The following is a 15,910-nucleotide window of genomic DNA, read 5'->3' as shown; positions in this document are numbered from 1 at the left end:
GTGCGAGTCTTCAGACTTCTGTATCTTCTGCCTGATGGAAGGGTCTGGAAGAGGGTAAAACCTAGGTGTGAGGGGTCTCTGACAATGCTGTCTGCCTTCCTGAGGCAGCGGGAGGTGTAGACAGAATCAATGGGAAGATGGTGAGCTTGTGTGATGCGTTGGGCTGAGTTCACCACACCCTGCCGTTTCTTGCAATCGTGCGAATCCCATTAGCGTGATGCATTCACCCCGGCCTCCAGCGTGATTCTAAAATCGTCATGGTAGGCAGCATCAGAAGACTCCACTGCAATTTCACAGTGCAATGGTGCAGGAAAGATGGGAGAATTCTGCCCAGCGCCTCTATTAATGAAGCCCAAAATCCCGGATGCTTTCAACCACTCCCTCAATATAAACTGACGCTTTCAAAGATCTAATCCAATGTCCTTATTTCCCTGCACATTCTTTAGAACTCTGCCATTAAGTACAAATTCCAGTTACAAATTCCTGCTGCCAAATTCCACCAACACACACTTCACTGTATTAAATTCCATGTGCCACTTGGCGGCCCATTCCGCTCACCTGTGTTCCTTTGCTAATTGACTGGTATCATCTTCACGGTATGCCACAGCTCCATTCGGTATCATTGGAAAATTTTGAAATTTTACTCTGTATTCTAATGTCCAAGTCAACATATAATCAAAGAACACAGTGGACATGGCACTGGCCCTTGAGGAACATCACTGCCGACTATCTTCCAGTTTGAAAAATAACCAATTACTATGCCCTGATGTTTCTGTCCTGAAGTCAATTTCTTTGTTATCCAAGCCGACACTGAACATTTCACAGTGTTTCTCTCAGCATCACTGCTATTTGCAGCTTCTACTCCAGCCAGAAACTCATTGGGGGTGACATTTGTCTAGGGTGGCAGCATAAAAATGGGCAATGGCGAATTGGCTGCCACTTTACATTCCGTCACCAACAATGTGCAGTTATACAGAGCATTTGATAAAATAAAACATACCAAGATGCGCCAAAGACCATTAAAAAGTAAAATCCAACAGCGATTGGCATAAGGAAATATTGCACAGAATTCTCTGTCCCCGGGATGCACTCCCCCATGGGATGGAGGATCGGCATCAGGGCAAAATTGGGATTTGTGCCAGGCGCCGACTCAAATGCTATGTCCCAACTGTAGAAGCCAGCTATTTTCTATCGGTAAAAGATAGCTATTTAGCATTAAGCCCCTAGTCTATTAAATACCTTTTTAAAACTCACTCATAACGTCAGGTCATTTCAAAACACACATTCAGCATTTCAAAACACAGAAACAGATAGATTAAAACAGCATTCTTATTCAGCAACCAAATACATTTGTAAGATAAAGTGACCAAGGACAGGGCAGGCTCCATGGCAATGGCACAGTAACCTAAAGGCGCTGTTGTCCTCAGAAATAACCCAGTTCAAGCAGCTTGCGATAAGGAAGCCGAATCGCATTCCATAGCTCATACAAGAGTCCATTTTCAGTTAATGTTGCCTCTTAATGAGTGACAACTAACCCTCAAATCAAACTCATTTGATGTTAATCCAAACCAATTAGAATTACATTGGGGTGTAGATAGATGGCTAAAGTCTGATATGATTTGGTATAACTGTGATGGATTTTCAGCCATCTCTCTCTTTCTTTTTCTCTCTCTCTCTTTCATGAATCATCTATACTTTGACTTGCTATTCGCGATCTTCCTGTCTTTCAAATTTCATTTTCTGACTTTGACTTCTGAAGTTATTGCGAGCTGTTTGCCTAAACAAGAAAATCATTTCTGTGATTGTTTGAAAGTTGAATTGTCTACAGATTGCCTCTCGGTGAGTCCTATGTTAGCTGGACTTATTAGAGAATAAGACTTTAAATTATTCTCAAATGTAATCACTGGAGACAAATAAAACAGATTCTTATTTGCACCTGAGAAGTTTTAACTTAAATTTGTACTGAGTTTTAGTGATTGCAAAGTGCTGCTAAAACCGCATGGTAGATCTAACACCGACCCCTCGTTGGCGGTGTGAATGAGCTCCAAACTGCACGCCTGCCGGCTCTTGCAAATAAATGCAAGTGGATTGTAATGACCTATTGGCATCTATTTAGCGGACCAGGTGTCCTATGCTCCATGATTCTTGCGTGATTCTCCATTCCCTGTGGCCGGGAACCATGTGGGCAGAGGGAGGGGAGGGGAGAGAAAGAAGGGGAAAGAGAGAGAGGGGGCGGAGAGAGAGAGAGAGAGAGAGAAGGGGAGAGGGAAGGGAGGGGGGGGAGAGAGAGACTTGTGGTTTCTACATTCGTGAACCTGATGTGATGGACCTCGCGCTGGGCCAACGGGGCAAATGTTGCCGCTTGGCACACCAAAAGGTCCATCATGCCAGGGCCACGATTGTAAAGACCATCTGAGGCCATTCCCCCCTCCCCCCGCACCGCAAATCAGCCCCGACCCCCTTCCCCCTGCACCACACAGTCACCCCCAACCCCGGATTGACTGGGCATGCACCCAACCACCACATCTGGGGGTGACCCGACCTGCCACACCCCGCCAGGGACCTCTGTAGTAGGTCCCCCCCAAAAACACAGAACCCTCCAGATACACATACCCCTTACCCACAGATGCCCCCCCCCCAGAATGATCCCTCCCCCCATAAAAGAGACCCCTGTCTGGAAGCTTTAGAGCAGTCTAGATATGGGCTGGGGGAAGCATTATTGCTGTACTACTTACCTTGCAGCTTCATGTGCCCATTCCTCAAAGGTGTGCAGTTGTGCTTGCGTCTGGTTTCCCCAGATTCACCACAATCCATTCATGACTTTCGAATAGTATTTTGTGTTTGACAGATCGTATTACCCATCTGCCACTTTGATCCATTCTTCTTCCTTCACGCTTCAGTGGGCTAAGTGATGAAAACCCAATGTTTGAAAACATTGCCCACATCAAAGAGCTGTATGTTGCACTGAGTGCATTCTAATCAATCAAGCATATAATTACACTGCACTTACCTCTCTTTGATTTGGTTAATGTTTACAAACATTGGGATTTCATTAAAGCAATGAAATGAAGGCACGGCCACTAATGGTGCAGCGATTAAAATTAGTGATGCACAAGGGATTGAATTGGAGGAGCGCAGAAATTTCGGGTCTGTTGTGGGGTTGGAGAAGGTTTCCAAAACGGAGAGTCCGAGGCCATGGAGCGATTTGAAATCAAGTAGGAGGATGTTAAAATTAAGATGCTGCCTGACTCGGTCAGCGAGTACAGGGGTGACGAGGGAACTGATCTTGCTGTGCAGAATTTGGAAGACCTCAGATTTAGGGAAAATAGAGCACCGGATACAGAGGGAGGGCTGTCCGGCATATTTTTCTTAAGTCAGATAGCAAAACGGGCTGCTGGCATGTGGTCATGCCTTTGCACTACTTCCGCGGACAAATTTAACCCCACTCGATCTCAACGAAGGGGGAAAAGTGTGCATTTTCCCATTCCTAATGGATACCAATGCTGCTAGAAGGCATAGGTGTGTGCGTGCATGCGCAAAGTGACAAATTATCCTATTAGCACTCTCCAGCCTCATGCTCAAAGATTTGCATCTGGAATCTCACGCGAGTAGCAGCAGCGCCGGTACCTGTAGAACTGCATCCTCCAAAGGGGAGAACGGTTGAACTAAAGTAAAGTGTACATGCATTGAAAACGAATGTTCAATTTGTTCAGTAGCAGCATCTGTAGTTTCTTGCATATTGGTTGACAGGCTAGAAATAAATGAAAGTGGAAGGGAACAAAGTCTAATTAATGAATGGTGAACAAAGAAGAAAATAACAAAAATACAAAGAGGGAAATACTGTTTGGATAATTGAAAAAAAGATGGCCTTATTAGTTTCAAATTCTAATAGCCTTGAGCCGCCTCAGAAATTGATTCTATCAGGGTCAATTTATGCAACAAAGTAGCTTTCTGTTGTTGGATCCTTTCTCCATTAATTATTTCAGAGAATTTGAAAAGCAACCATTATTCTCTGTTCATTCGCTTCTCCTTAAATTAGAGGATATTGTACCGAATTAATAGCCTGCGGAATGATTTGCTGCATTTTGAGGTAAGGAAGTGTTATGAATAGTCAATGTTTGGTTGTCATTATTGCCGACACTGTGCTATCTTTTAAGATACAAATAATTGCGCAATGCTTGCTGACATGGGTGGTGACGATGTGGCGCAGTTGGTGAAGAGATGACGGCGGCGGACATCTTGGGGAGGGCTTGAGGGTGAGCGAGGCGTGGACCTGGGGGAGCTGGTTAAAGAGGGGTTGTGGCTGATTGGTGAGTGGGGGGAGGGGGGGGGGGAGGAAGCCCCCCGAACCGGTTGATTACATGGAACGTACGGAGTTTAAATGGCCCGGTCAAAACATTAAGCGTTTTCGCACATTTAAGGAGTTTGAAGGCGGACATTGTGTTTCTTCAGGAGGCGCACCTGAAGCTGGGGGACCAGTTGAGGTTGAGGAAGGGCTGGGTGTTCAACATGAGGCTGGATATGAAGATGAAGGATGTGGCGGTGTTGGTCAACAAGAGTGTGGCCACTAGGGATGGGCAACAAATGCTGATCCAGCCAGTGACACCTGCATCCCAAGAATTAAATTTTAAAAAAACAACCCAGTGCTAGTTCCCTTCAACCAATCAGGAGCCACTCTGTGTCTTCATCAGCAGAGGACAATTGGCACCGTGATTGCGGTTGTCATTTGTCCCACAATTCCACTGACCCTGCCCCCACTAATTTTGCCATGGCCCCTCACAAATTACACCTAATTTGATGGAAGGGGCTTCCGCACCTCATAAAGTACAATGAAAAGCCCGGTCACACCATATTGGGTACCCCACTGAATGTTAACACAGAACTGAGAGCAACCTGCCTCGATGGGACTGACTAGAGTTGGCTTAGACACCTCAGCCTTCCATTTCAGCCAGAAGCCTCACCATTAAACTCCAGGCTTGCTCTTCTACTTCCAGTAAAGCTATTTCTAATGAAATCTGCAAAATGAGCATTTTACCAGAGTTAGTACGGTATGCAGGAATTTAATATTCTTAAATTAATTTGACAAGCAAAATAAAATAACCTCATCCAATTACTAACCCATAGACTAAAAAGGTGAGAGAAATTAAATCATAGCAATTCCTTCACCTGACCAAAAAAAACCAAGTATCCATCGTTATAACAGGCTTTGCTGCACCATGTGCAAGCCTTAAAATTTCTCTGTAAAATTAACATTTAACCCATCTTGGATTCAGAACCTGTTTTGCAAGTTTCAATGACAGTTTAATCACTGCAATGTCACAAATAAAAAGTAAAAATGTTAAAAAGAAAGATTGTTTTATTATCCAACCAGACTGCTGTAAATCTCTTCGAATTGTTCTGCCAAAGGCCATTGGGCCAATCAGTTTAATGCTTCATTATTTGGATGACCTTCAATTGAACTGGCAAATAATCTTTTAGAAATGATGGTAATCACTGCCCGTAAGTGAAGTTTTGCCGTTTGGAAGATTAGCTGAAAAAGGCTCACACTTTTTTCTCTCTCTTCCTTCAGGACGAATATTAATGTAAGTCTCAATATGTTCGAGGTAAGCTGGTGCACAGAGTGATTAAGTTGATATGCATCCTTGATGCCCAAAGTTCTTTCCTCTGAAGTATGTGTGGAATAGTCATTACTGTGCTAAATTGCCTGCAAGGCTTTGTGCAGAAAGCCTTGCTGTTAGTGTATATCTTCATTGATCATAATACTGATTTAGGCTGAGGTTATACTGGAGAATTATCTGAAACTTGTAGCTATGAATTAAGAAATACAGGCTGTAAGTTGCACTCTGCCCACCAGTTATAAAGACTGGACGTACTTGCTCACACATGGGTAAGAATCTTCACCCCAGTAACTCTTTTCAAAGGTAGAAGGGGAAGAATGTCAGCGTTCCCCTTTTTAGTCATATTGAAAGACTTAAAAAAAGAAGAATCTATATAGTGCCTATAAGGAACAAAAGCCACCCTGCCTAACTACCGCTGCAAAGTTCTGCTCACTAATATCGCGGGACCTGTGCAGAACTAGGAGTGCTGTTCCACAGACTAATCAAGTAACTCACTTGCATGGACACAGTCACAGAATCATACATTTCAGCCAAATTCACAGACTCCTCCTTGGACATCTCCTCTCCCATCAACAGGGCAAACCCAGAGGTGGCAGTGCAGAGATATTCAGTTGGATGAGCATGAGTGGCCCTGGGTGACTGCAGTGTATTGAAAATTACGTTGTGCATTTTGTCCACTTAAAGCCACCATTTACATATGTACCCATGATGTGGAGATGACGGTGTTGGACTGAGGTGAGCACAGTAAGAAGTCTTACAACACCAGGTTAAAATCTAACAGGTTTGTTTCAAACACTAGCTTTCAGAGCACTGCTCCTTCCTCAGGTGAATGAAGAGGTATGTTCCAGAAACATATATATAGACAAAGTCAAAGATGCAAGACAATGCTTTGAATGTGAGCATTTGCAGGTAATTAAGTCTTTACAGATCCAGAGATAGGGGTAACCCCAGGTTAAAGAAGTGTGAATTGTCTCAAGCCAGGACAGTTGGTAGGATTTCGCAAGCCCAGGCCAAATGGTGGGGGATGAATGTAATGTGACATGAATCCAAGGTCCCGGTTGAGGCCGTACTCATGTGTGCAGAACTTGGCTATACGTTTCTGCTCGGCGATTTTGCGTTGTCGCGCGTCCTGGAGGCCGCCTTGGAGAACGCTTACCCGGAGATCAGAGGCTGAATGCCTTGACTGCTGAAGTGTTCCCCGACTGGAAGGGAACATTCCTGCCTGGCCATTGTCGCGCGATGTCCGTTCATCCGTTGTCGTAGCGTCTGCATGGTCTCACCAATGTACCACACTTCGGGACATCCTTTCCTGCAGCGTATGAGGTAAACAATGTTGATCAATGTCGTACGAGTATGTAACGCGTACCTGGTGGGTGGTGTTCTCACGTATAATGGTGGTACACATGTCGATGGTCTGGCACGTCTTGCAGAGATTGCCATGGCAGGGTTGTGTGGTGTCGTGGTCGCTGTTCTGAAGGCTGGGTAGTTTGCTGCAAACAATGGTTTGTTTGAGGTTGCGCGATTGTTTGAAGGCAAGTAGTGGCGGTGTGGGGATGACCTTGGCAAGATGTTCATCTTCATCGATGACGTGTTGAAGGCTGCGAAGAAGATGTTGTAGTTTCTACGCTCCGGGGAAGTACTGGACGACGAAGGGTACTCTGTCGGTTGTGTCCCGTGTTTGTCTTCTGAGGAGGTCGGTGCGGTCTTTTGCTGTGGCGCGTTGGAACTGTCGTTCTATGAGTCGAGCGCCATATCCCGTTCGTACGAGGGCATCTTTCAGCGTCTGTAGATGTCTGTTATGCTCCTCCTCATCTGAGCAGATCCTGTGTATACGGAGGGCTTGTCCACAGGGGATGGCTTCTTTAATGTGTTTAGGGTGGAAGCTGGAGAAGTGGAGTATCGTAAGGTTATCCGTGGGCTTGCGGTAAAGCAAAGTGCTGAGGTGACCGTCCTTGATGGAGATGAGTGTGTCCAAGAATGCAAAAGATTTTGGAGAGTAGTCCATGGTGAGTCTGATTGTGGGATGGAACTTATTGATGCCATTGTGTAGTCATTTCAGTGATTCTTCGCCATGGGTCCAAAGAAAAAAAATGTCATCGATTTTTCTGATGTATGATATCAGTTGAAGGTCCTGTGCGGTGAGGAGGCCTTGTTCAAACTTGTGCATGAAGATGTTGGCATATTGAGATGCGAATTTGGTCCCCATGGCTGTTCCATGCGTCTGAAATTTGTTGTCGAAGGTGAAGACGTTGTGATCCAGAATGAAGCGGATGAGTTGCAGAATTGTGTCTGGAGATTGATACTTATCGGTGTTGAGTACTGAGGCTGTTGCAGCAATGCCATCGTCATGGGGGATGCTGGTGTAGCGTGCCGAGACAGCCATTGTGACTAGGAATGTTCCTGGTTCAACTGGTCCATGGGTGCTGAGTTTCTGTAGGAAATCCGTCGTGTCGCTGGGCGTTCCTTGTACAATGGGTTTCCCGATGCCCTTGATGTAGCCAGAGAGGTTCTCACACAGGGTCCCATTGCCTGATACGATAGGACGGCCTGGTGTGTTGGCCTTGTGTATTTTCGGGAGGCAGTAGAGATCTCCAATGCGAGGAGTACGTGGGATGAGAGCACGTAGGGTGCTCTCAAGTTCTGGATTCAAGGTCTTGATCAGTCTGTTGAGTTGGTGGATGTGTTCCTTGGTCGGACCTGCGGGTAACTGTCTGTAGTGTCCCTGGTTGTTGAGTTGTCAGTACACTTCTTTGCAGTACTCCATTCTGTTCAGTATGACGGTGGCCCCTCCTTTGTCTGCTGGTTTGATGATGATGTTGGGGTTGGTCTTGAGAGAGCGGATGGCGCTGCGTTGTGCTTGGGTGACGTTCGGGGCTGTCTTGTGAATGCGACTGATGAATCTGGCATTGACGCGACTCCTGACGGAAGAAAACACAGAGCTTGCTGAGAGCTGCAGGAAGAAAACACAGAACTGGTATGTTGATGTCTGCAAATCCAAAGAACATAAATATATTGAATGAAACCTCATGTCTGTATTTGAAGGTTGAAGTCTTTTGGATGTTTAAAGGAACAGGTTGAATGATTATTTAGTGTTGTAGTCTTTTGGGGTTATCTTTGAAATAATGGGTGTTAAGATATTCAATGTTTGTTTTTTAAAGGTTAAATTGAGTTCACAGAATAAACATTGTTTTGTTTTAAAAACTATTTGCGCATAATTGCTGTATCACACCTGGAGAGTAAGCCGTGTGCTCCCCACACCACAATCTATTAAAAGTTGTGGGTCGGTTGAACTCCATGAAACACTTTGGGGTTCTGTAAACCCGCACCCATAACAAACGTAACAGACATCTACAGACCCTGAAAGATGCCCTCGTATGAATGGGATATGGCACTCGACTCATCGATCGACAGTTCCAAATCGCCACAGCAAAAAACCACACCGACCTCCTCAGAAGACAAACATGGGACACAACCGATAGGGTACCCTTCGTCGTCCAGTACTTCCCCGGAGCGGAGAAACTACAACATCTTCTTTGCAGCCTTCAACACGTCATCGGTGAAGATGAACATCTGCCAAGGTCATCCCCACACCCCCACTATTGCCTTCAAACAACCGCACAACCTCAAACAAACCGTTGTTTGCAGCAAACTACCCAGCCTGCAGAACAGCGACCACGACACCACACAACCCTGCCATGGCAATCTCTGCAAGACTTGCCAGATCATCGACATGGGTACCACCATTACACGTGAGAACACCACCCACCAGGTACGCGGTATATACTTGTGCGACTCGGCCAACATTGTCTACCTCAAACGCTGCAGGAAAGGATGTCCTGAAGTGTGGTACATTGGTGAGACCGTGCAGACGCTGCAACAATGGATGAACAGACATCGCGTGACAATCGTCAGACAGAAATGTTCCCTTCCAGTCAGGGAACACTTCAGCAGTCAAGGGCATTCAGCCTCTGATCTCCGGTTAAGCTTTCTCCAAGGCAGCCTCCAGGTCGCGCTACAACACAAAATGGCCGAGCAGAAACTTATAGCCAAGTTCCACACACATGAGTGTCGTGTTGGGTGTTCTGATGCACAAATGATCCAACACAGCTGTAGCTGGTACAACTCTGTTTTATTGTCTAATCAACAGTAACAACTAACTACTGGCTTGGGTACGTGCTTCACCAGCTAACCTGTGGACCCAGCCTTATCACTATCTTAGTGAGGCACTCAGCACATGGTCTACGTCTGAGTGGCGCACTGTGAGCTGTGTGATCTGAGCTATCTCCTGGTAGAATGCGTGGGAGCTATGGTGTTCCCTGTTTTATACTGCGTGTGCTCTCACTGATGAATGGCTGCGATGTTATGTGCGTGCTGGTTGGTCCAACTGCCTGTCCATCAGTGTGCGTGTGATTGCACCATGATATGCATCACGTTCTCTGCGTCAATGCCCCCTATTTTGGCACGTACAAGCGCGGGAGGCCTCGGAAAGCGCGCAAAATGGCCGCCCTCGTCCGGGCCGTGGGCCGGGAGGTACTCGATCGACTGGACCCGCTCCCCCTCGTGGGGCCCGTGCAGTTTTGTTTCGGCCGCCTGGATTTGGGAGTACCGACTGGTCGCATTCTCATGGAGGACGCAGGTCACGATGACAGTCGATAGGGTGAGTCGCTTTATTTTAAGGAACTGCTGGCGTAGGGTGTCCGAGACGACGCCAAAAACTATCTGATCCCGTATCATGGAGTCGGAGGTGACCCCATAGCCGCAGGACTGCGCGAGGATACGGAGGTGTGTTAAGTAAAATTGGAAAGGCTCATCCTTACCCTGCAGGCGCTGCTGGAATATTTACCTCTCGAAGCTCTCATTCACTTCCACGCTGAAGTGTTCATCGAACTTCAGAAGCACCGACTTATATTTTGTTTTGTCCTCGCCTTCCGCGAATGCCAGGGAGTTATAGATGTGGATGGCCTGTTGCCCCGCCGTGGAGAGGAGGAGGGCAATCTTCCTGGTGTCCGATGTATTCTCCCTGTCTGTGGCTTCGAGGAAGAGCTGGAAGCGCTGTTTAAACAGCTTCCAGTTTACGCCGGGATTACCAGCGATCCGGAGCGGCTGCGGCGGGCTGATGTTTTCCATGGAGCAGGATGGCCAATTTCTGAAAGGGTGCAGGTAGGTCTCACAGTCGCTGGTTTGCGTCCACTACTGGTTTCATGTCGTGTTGGGTGTTCCGATACACAAACGAACCAACACGGTTGTAGATGGTACAACTCTGTTTTATTATTCTGTACAATAATAACTATTAACTACTGACTGTGGTTCGTACTTCACCAGCTAACCTGTGGACCCAGCCCTAGCACTATCTTAGTGAGGCACTCAGCACATGGTGTATGTCTGAGTGGCACGCTGTGAGCTCTGTGCTCTGAGCTATCTCCTGGTAGAATGCGCGGGAACTGTGGTGTTCCCTGTTTTATAGTGCGTGTGCTCTCACTGGTGATTGGTTGCGATGTTATGTGTGTGCTGGTTGGTCCAACTGCCTGTCCATCAGTGTGTGTGTGATTGCACCATGATATGCTGATCTGGATATCATGACAATGAGTACGGCCTCAACCGGGACCTTGGATTCATGTCGCAGTACATTCACCCCCCACCATCTGTCCTGGGCTTGCAAAATCCTACCAACTGTCCTGGCTTGAGACAATTCACAACTCTTTAACCTGGGATTACCTCTATCTCTGGATCTGTAAAGACTTAATTACCTGAAAATGCTCGCATTCAAAACATTGTCTTGCATCTTTGACTTTGTCTACATATATGTTTCTGGAACATACCTCTTCATTCACCTGAGGAAGAAGCAGTGCTCCGGAAGCTAGTGTTTGAAACAAACCTGTTAGATTTTAACCTGGTGTATTAAGACTTCTTACTGTACATATGTACCAGCAGAGGGCTTCTCCGAGTGAGAATAAAGGAATCCTTCTTTTGACAGCATGTGCAGCAGTTCTGCTTCTTATCGAATTCTGCTGCCTCATCCCAAGAATTTTGCGTTACCCTGAACATGGACTCCAGATCATAGAAAGAGTCACAGCTTCAGGTTAAATATGGGAAAGGAAATACCTGTTTATTAAAACCTATCATTCTCCCTCAGCTTGTGATCAATATTCCTTCACATTGAATACCATTAGGAAGAAGCACAGAGGGTAGCAACATGCAGAATGTATTCTGGGTGGGGTACTTCCATATTAAATAAAGCTATGGAAAATTCCTCTCCAATACCAGAGAGTAATCAAAACCAGTCGAATCGATTACTTAGAACAAGAGACATCTGTAAGGCCAGGGCCTGAATTTTCTACCTGCAGGGTGTGTGCGCTCGGTGGCCCTGCCATGGAAGTGGATATGGAATGCTTCCCGATGATTGTTGGCTCTGGAGCGTAATTTCTTTTTAAAAAAAAAAAATTTTTAGAGTCGCCAATTATTTTTCTTTTCCAATTAAGGGGCAATTTAGCGTGGCCAGTCCACCTAACCAGCACATCTTTGGGTTGTGGCAGTGAAACCCGCGCAGACATGGGGGGAATGTGCAAACTCCACATGGACCAGTGACCCAGGGCCGGGATTCGAACCCGGGTCCTCAGCGCCACAGTCCCAGTGCTTTCCAATACGCCGCATGCCACCCGTGGAGCGTAATTTCACGCTAACTGGTCAATTAATAATTTTCAAGCGTGAAACATGTTATGTAAAAGGCTGAGCATTGCCAGAGGGAGTGGGCACCAATAATAGGGAGGGTCCAGGCTGGCATTTCCTTTTTTTAATGAATTTAGTGTGCCCAATTTATTTTTCCAATTAAGGGGCAATTTAACATGGTCAATCCACCTACCGTACACATCTTTGGGTTGTGGGGGCGAAACCCACGCAAACATGGGTAGAATGTCCAAACTCCACATGGACAGTGACCCAGAGCCGGGAGCGAACCTGGGACATCGGTGCCGTGATCACTGCACCACCGTGTTGCCCAGGGCTGGCATTTCTAATGTACCCCCTCAGCGGGACATCCTCTGCAGAGCTGTCCCAGGGAGATGCTGATCCGTGAAATACTGAGTTCCAATTCCCTGCAGGTATATGTGCAATTGTTTAAAAATATGGGCAGGTACTGTCATTTTCTTAACATTGAAACAGCAAGTGAAAATGGCACTCATTGAAACATTAACGGTGCAGTTCTAAAGTCTAATTTCTAAAGTGTGCAGGAGGTTCAAGAGACCGAGTGGCTTCACTGCAGTTTTGAGTTGTGCTTGTTGCAATACCGAGCTGAATTAATCACAACCAGCCTCTACACAAGGTGTTGTATCATTGATGTTTTCCGTGCAGGAGGCCATTCGGCCCATTCTGTCTGTGCTGCCACTTCACGAAAGCAATCCAAAATCCCCACTCTTTCTCTCACAGCCATGTCTCCCCCTCTGCCTCCAATAGGAGCGCTGATAAGGACATGGGCCATGATTTTGCATCCTCGTTCGCCACGAGCGCAACTGACAATATTGACAAAATATCCCGCAACTTGAAAAATAAGAAACCTGCGGACGTGATCTCATTTTCTGGTGCTGCACATCCCTGCCAGCAGCGGGAAGCTCCGTCCCACCAGCCGGCCAATGGGGTTTCCCTTTGTGGGCAGTCCCACGCCGTCGGGAAATCCACGGGCGTGGGTGCGATGTAACGGAGAATCCCGCTGCTGGCCCCATTTATTTTTGTCCGGTCAGTCATAGTGTTTTTGTCCAAAATCTAACTGGTTCCATATTTTCCTTTGTGCTCATTCGAACTAATTTCCTTATGGTTTGAAGTGCACCTCATTTTCCATTCTGTTTTGCACAATTGTGTACAGTCTGCATCCCAGAGCTACGGTAAGAGTAGGGCCAGTCAAGGACAGTACTGGGAAGTTGTGCGTGGAGTCCCGAGGACATAGGAGAGCTGCTAAATGAATATTTTTCGTCAGTATTCACACAGGAAAAAGACAATGTTGTCAAGGAGAATACTGAGATTCAGGCTTCCAGACTAGAAGGGCTTGAGGTTCATAAGGAGGAGGTGTTAACAATTCTGGAAAGTGTGAAAATAGATAAGTCCCCTGGGCCGGATGGGATTTATCCTAGGATTCTCTGGGAAGCTAGGGAGGAGATTGCTGAGCCTTTGGCTTTGATCTTTAAGTCATCTTTGTCAACAGGAATAGTGCCAGAAGACTGGAGGATAGCAAATGTTGTCCCCTTGTTCAAGAAGGGAAGTAGAGACAACCCCGGTAACTATAGACCAGTGAGCCTTACTTCTGTTGTGGGTAAAATCTTGGAAAGGTTGATAAGAGATAGGGGGCGAAATTCTCCCCCAACGGCGGGATGCCCGCCGACTGGCGCCAAAGCCGGCGCAAATCAGACGGGCATCGCGCCGGCAAAAAGGTGCGGAAGTCTCCGCATCTTTGGTGGCCTAGCCCCAACATTGAGGGGCTAGGCCGACGCCGGAGGGATTTCCGCCCCGCCAGCTGGTGGAAATGGCGTTTGTTGCCCGCCAGCTGGCGCGGAAATGCGGCGCATGCGCGGGAGCGTCAGCGGCCGCTGTCAGCTTCCCAGCGCATGCGCGGGAGCGTCAGCGGCCGCTGTCAGTTTCCCGCGCATGCGCAGTGGGGAGAGTCACTTCCGCCTCCGCCATGGTTGAGGCCGTAGCGGAGGCAGAAGGGAAAGAGTGCCCCCACGGCACAGGCCCGCCCGCGGATCGGTGGGCCCCGATCGCGGGCCAGGCCACCATGGGGGCACCCCCCGAGGTCAGATCGCCCCGCGCCCCCCCCCAGGACCCCGGAGCCCGCCCACGCCGCCTGGTCCCGCCGGTAAATACCAGGTTTGATTTACGCCGGCGGGACAGGCAATTCCTGGGCAGGACTTCGGCCCATCCGGGCCGGAGAATCCAGCAGGGGGTCCTGCCAACCGGCGCGGCCGGATTCCCGCCCCCGCCCAATCTCCGGGAGCGGAGACTTCGGCGGGGGCGGGGGCGGGATTCACGGCGGCCAACGGCCATTCTCCGACCCGGCGGGGGGTCGGAGAATGACGCCCACGGTGTATAATCATCTGGAAAGGAATAATTTGATTAGACATAGTCAACACGGTTTCGTGAAGGGTAGGTCGTGCCTCACAAACCTTATTGAGTTATTTGAGAAGGTGACCAAACAGGTGGATGAGGGTAAAGCAGTTGATGTGGTGTATATGGATTTCAGTAAAGCGTTTGATAAGGTTCCCCACGGTAGGCTACTGCAGAAAATACGGAAGCATGGGATTCTGGGAGATTTAGCAGTTTGGATCAGAAATTGGCTAGCTGGAAGAAGACAAAGAGTGGGGGTTGATGGGAAGTGTTCAGACTGGAGTCCAGTTACTAGTGGTGTACTACAAGGATCTGTTTTGGGGCCACTGCTGTTTGTCATTTTTGTAAATGACCTGGAGGACGGCGTAGAAGGATGGGTGAGTAAATTTGCAGATGACACTGTTGTGGACGGTGGAGTTGTGGACAGTGCGGAAGGATGTTACAAGTTACAGAGGGACATAGATAAGCTGCAGCGCTGGGCTGAGAGGTGGCAAATGGAGTTTAATGCAGAAAAATGTGAGGTGATTCATTTTGGAAGGAATAACAGGAAGACAGAGTACTGGGCTAATGGTAAGATTCTTGGCAGTGTGGATGAGCAGAGAGATCTCGGTGTCCATGTACATTGATCCCTGAAACTTGCCACTCAGGTTGAGAGGGTTGTTAAGAAGGTGTACGGTGTGTTAGCTTTTATTGGTAGAGGGATTGAGTTTCGGAGCCAGGAGGTCATGTTGCAGCTGTACAAAACTCTGGTGCGGCCGCATTTGGAGTATTGCATGCAATTCTGGTCGCCGCTTTATAGGAAGGATGTGGAAGCATTTGAAAGGGTGCAGAGGAGATTTACCAGAATGTTGCCTGGTATGGAGGGAAGATCTTATGAGGAAAGGCTGAGGGACTTGAGGCTGTTTTCGTTAGCGAGAAGAAGGTTAAGAGGTGACTTCATTGAGGCATACAAGATGATCAGAGGATTGGATAGGGTGGACAGTGAGAGCCTTTTTCCTCGGATGGTGGTGTCTAGCATGAGGGGACATAGCTTTAAATTGAGGGGAGATAGATATAAGACAGATGTTAGAGGTAGGTTCTTTACTCCGAGGGTAGTCAGAGTGTAGAATGCCCTGCCTGCAACAGTAGTGGACTCGCCAACACTAAGGGTATTCAAATGGTCATTGGATAGACAGATGGACGATAAGGGAATAGTGTAGATG

This window comes from Scyliorhinus torazame, chromosome 22 (assembly GCF_047496885.1).
Source record: "Scyliorhinus torazame isolate Kashiwa2021f chromosome 22, sScyTor2.1, whole genome shotgun sequence".
Classification (NCBI taxonomy): Eukaryota; Metazoa; Chordata; class Chondrichthyes; order Carcharhiniformes; family Scyliorhinidae; genus Scyliorhinus; species Scyliorhinus torazame.
This window is presented reverse-complemented; position numbering follows the sequence as displayed.